The following is a 5,000-nucleotide window of genomic DNA, read 5'->3' on the forward strand; positions in this document are numbered from 1 at the left end:
TTTCAAACAGAACAGTCAGAGATTCCAAAAGAGGGTAAGTTGCCATCGACTCTCGATCTCTGCAGTTTCTGTCAACGAGAAGAGGAATCACTCATTCACTTATTCTGGACTTTTAAGGAATGGCTGATTCGTGACAAAGCTCTTCCTACGCTAGACTTGTCACCATCATTATTTGTTGGTCTAAAGCCTCAATTATTTCAAAACAAGAATCACTGCTTTTTCTTTTTGGTCGCAAGGTATTACATTTGGACCTGTAGAACTCGCACTCATTGTCCTAAAATAGACGTCTTCCACCCATTCCTCTCACACTACAGTCCTACGACTTGTAATTGAAAGAATCTAATTACTGTTTGTGTTGCAAAGGGCTTTGTTTTGTTTTGTTTTGTTTTGTTTTTTTTTTGTATGTATTGTATGGTGTAAATTAATACCCTTTGGTTTGTTAAGTAGGTAGGGATCGTAAGTATTGTAAGTATTGTAGGTAGGGATCGTTAGTATTGTACTTATAGTAAGTATTGTTAATAAATAAATTTTAAAAAAAATAAAATAAAATAAAATAAAACTAAAATTAAAAAAGTTTCCATCGACTGCCCCTGAAAAAGAAACCGCTTCTTGAGGAGTGGCTAGTGGGTATTAAAGGGCAACCTCAATCTACGACCTGGCAGAAAACGTAAATGTGAGTTAAGCAAAGATGCTGCCCCGACAATATTTGGAGTGATTTCCATACAGGTCCCTACTTCATTATGCATGCAGAAAAATTTATTATGCATTCGCGCTATTCTTTTGTAGAACAATACGTACACCCAAGGGAATCGAATATATACATGGCTAATTTGTACTTAAGGGATGAATAAAAATGGATCTCTTTTTTTCTCTCCATCTCCCTTTCTCTCACCTTTCTCCCTCCCTCTCTCCCTCTCTCTCTCTGTTCTGATATGTCACTCACAGCTTGCCTTGAACTCCGACCCACTGTAAACCTCTGGATTACTTGTCCCTGTTTCTGGCCACTAAGCTAACATGTCAAGTTCCTAATTCACACCTTAAAAATTATGTTTATTTTGAATTCTGGCTGACTATTTGCATAAAAATTGTAAGTAATTATATACCTGTGTCGTGCCGGGCACCTACAATCCAGCCTAGAACTCATAGGTTACAATTCAGAGATCCCTGTTTTACTAATCTTGAAACAACCCCATCCCTTTAATTATGCTAGCCGTAACCCTAATTACAACGTTTCCCTTCTTTTGAAGCAAACTAGTGTCTTCCTAATAGTCAAGATGGCTACCGAAGTAATAGCGTCAGCAAAGCGAGATTTGAACGCTTGGAAATTCTCTGCTTCAGTATAGCCGATCCCGAAACACAATTTACTTTCGTCGTCAGTGAAATGTACAAAGCCTGTGTGGAAACGCGGTCAGTTGGCAAAGACCAAGTGCATCAGGAGATGGGTTTGTTTTGCAATGTTCAAGGAAAAACTGCAATGGATAACATCTATCTATCCGCCGGAACTCATGATTTTCTGGCATTAAGCTTCCCTTGAAAAATATTAGCCCTAGCGACCTGTGGCCGGAAAGCTTATAGTTAACAATCGCCTAAACTTCGTCAACCAAGACAAACAAGCCCACAGCAGGGCATTGAAAAGACATGGTGGGGAGTGAAAAGAAGTATGCCTCGTACAGGAACATCCATGGATCCCTACCGAAGTTATACACTTGAAAGCATCATCTCCTCACCGTTCGTGATCCTAAAATGGCTGTGCCTTCTACAGGAAAGGAAGAAAACATACAGTTTGCAGTGCTTCAGCAAATTCGCAAACAGAAAGAAAGAACAACTAAACAAAAAAAAGAGCAGGTAGCCATTACAGTACTTTTATTTGGTCTGCTTGTTATGTAAGAGAATCTGAATTCTATATTACAACGATTGCTTGAAATCTCCATCTCTATCTCTTATTCTAAAATTGAAAAATAGCTAAAACTGCAGGAAAAGTGCCAAAATTGCAGGGGAAAATGTTCGATTTTCCGTGTCAAAGTCAGAGGTTCGACCGGTTTTTTTACAGTCCATATGGACCACTAAGAAGAAAGAACAAAGCACCACAGTCCCAAAGGAAGTCTATTGTTATCGCTATTGTTTTCTTGAAACAAAGGAGCGTATGCATAATGAAGTAGGAACCTATGTGGAAATCTTGCCCAATATTTCCTGATTAGCAAAAGAAAAGCAGAAGGCTTGCAAGTGAACGTCGGATAAATACCTCACGAAGAGATAATTATCAGTGCTAGATCATTTAACGCTATTTGTCTCAGATTTTTTTCTTCTATATGCGACATGCTTATATCAAAATTAAAACAAACTGAAAAATAATAAAAATAAACACTTTCTTATCTTTTTCTCTAAAAACGTAGACTGTGGGTCACATTTTAGATGAAGCCCATTGCAATTCACCTGAGTCCTGAGTTAGCTGCTTGTGTTGATGTGGCGACCTCTGCATCCAATGGTCAAGACACACAAAGTTCACATGCTACTAAAAGAGCATCAAAGAGAAAAAGATCTATTGCTTGCTCAGCGATTAAATCTTATGTTGGAGGATTAACTGAGCTCAACAAAACGTTCGAAATAAATCTCAGCTGGCAAATTATTTGTGACCATTTGTGTAGATAAGCTAACATGTTATTTAGTTCTCTTGTGGTGTTCTGCTCATTCCCCCCATTTGACACAAACCCTCGATAGTCTCTATAGGACTTCCCTTCGTGAAAAAATCGTTAGAAAGAGATGGTGCTGTGCCAAAATAATATAGACAGGTTATATGACTCATATCGCAACCATTTTGCTGCCATTTGAGTCTGCCATGCACGCCACAATAAAATACGCAATAAATTAATAATCAAGCAACACTTTCCTCCCACCGAATTTATGGCCGTTTATTACTTTCGTATTGCCAAAATAATTAACATCTGCTGAATACAAAAGTACTATTCACCTGAAATTTTATTTACAGCTTCCTCAATCTCCTTGCAGCAAAACGTTCTTCCTCTTGTTGCCCTTCCCAGTTCGCACAACCCTCACGTACACACTTTTTTCAAATTCAAATGCTTAAAAAAGGAAAGGAAAGGAACGTCATTTAAGTGTCTAATCTTCTAGCACCGTAGAGCACTAATCGGGGACACTGTGAATTGAAATTAACAAGTTAACGCAAATCGAATCAAAGTTTGGTTTTTGAGGAGAGGGGAAACCGGAGTACCCAGAGAAAACCTCTTGGTGCACAGTAGAGAACCAACAAACTCAACCCACATATGACGCCAAGTCTGGGAATCAAACCAGGGCCACATTGGTGGGAAGCAAGTGCTCTGACCACTGCGCCATCCCCAAATTGTTTATATTACAATGTATGTCCTTCATTAAAAGGATGATTTGGTAAGTCATTCCAATGCCTTATGATTCTAACGAACAAAGAGAACTTAAAAAAACTTACTCTTGCCTATTTCCATTGTATTTCGTATTGACGATTTACATTGCTTGCGTAATTTCACTTTGACAATCTTCAAAATCATCATTAAAATTCAAGCCATTTAATCCAAATACTGTCTTGTAGCATTCTACTACAGATATTCTCTTCGATCTTTAAGAGTATTCCCGTGTAGAAGCGCACATCGTTCTTTGTAGGGCAAAGCCTGCGGTTTTTTGGCCAAGGGCAATTCTCCGTGCCCTTCGCTGTACGGTATGGTGCCTGTGGTCCACAAGAAAAAAAGATAATCTTGAATATCGTACCTGAATCAAAACGCCACGAACTGAAATTTTCCCTGCAGATAGAGTTTTCGTTTCTTACAATAATTTTAAATTGGCAAGTTCCAAACTGAATTATTTTTCTTGTAATTCGAAAAAAGGTGAACATAATCACAAGCCCTTCGTCCACAAATTTGGTCCTTGGTCAGCGAATCATGTAAGCAGCTCAAAAAAAAAAATACCTGTGAATCGCGATAATTTCTGTACGAACATGAAAATTTATTTATTCTTTATTATCCTTGATATATCTCAGCTACAGTCATACTGGATGTCGTTGTGAGTATAGAATCAAGCTCCATTATAAGACCATATAGGTATTCCAGACATACAAAAGACGATAACCGTTCGTAAACATGTATAATAAAGATTTTCAAAATATTCAGTTAAAGCAAAGACCTTTTTCTTTATCTGCTTTGCAAGGTTTAAGTTCTCTGAGGTCATAAGTAGTGTAAGTCGCAGACCAAGGACCCCTATGTGAAAATTGTTGATATTTTTCAAGAGTCGATAAAACAAAAGTTTAAACTCTGCAGAAAATTCGTTACCAACTGCAGAAATTAGTTTATCTGTAAATCTGTTCTGCAAAAAGACACGTGTTCCTGTTGCATTTTATCTTACGTTACGGAGCCGCAAAAGTAGAGACTTTCTAGAAAAACAAATTAACACACCTGTCAACCTGAAAACTTGAATTCCGCACAATCACTGATAGCAGGAAAGCCGAAATTTCGTCATGTCAAAGAAGAATAATCAAGAAATCATAGGACACATTTGTTTTTGGTGGCATTTTAGTTAACGAGGAAATATAACATCATGTACGGAAAAATTGTGGACCAAGGACACCATACTGTACTTTCTCCATGGCACACCACGATGTATTTCCTCTACGGCGCTCATCTTGACTCTAGTGAACATCGTCTTCCTCTGACTCCGAACTGTGTCGCATAGGTTCAAAAGAATAAGGCTCGATCTCAGCCATAATCGAAGCTAAATGCAGTTTCAACCCGAAACAAGATTCTTTCCAAATTTTGTTGACATGAAAGAATGCATGTGCGTAGTGACGTCACAACATGGCGGCGGGCATTCCTATTATGAAAGTAACAAAAGGATGTCCAAAATGGCGGATGTTCAATTTGGAAAAATGACCATGGGTTTTGGATGTTTTGCATCACTTTCGAAAGGCAAAATTCACTTTGTCTTGCTCTTTACTACAAATCTAAGCTATTTCAGTAGTT

At 38.1% G+C, this 5,000-nt stretch overlaps 1 protein-coding gene across 2 annotated transcripts in view; it reads left to right on the forward strand.

Moving 5' to 3' along the window:
* Window positions 1-5,000, forward strand: part of LOC138000825 (phosphopentomutase-like) — a 146,837-nt gene that overhangs the window by 117,130 nt on the left and 24,707 nt on the right. The window lies entirely within an intron of this gene.

Source organism: Montipora foliosa, chromosome 4 (assembly GCF_036669935.1).
Source record: "Montipora foliosa isolate CH-2021 chromosome 4, ASM3666993v2, whole genome shotgun sequence".
Lineage (NCBI taxonomy): Eukaryota > Metazoa > Cnidaria > Anthozoa > Scleractinia > Acroporidae > Montipora > Montipora foliosa.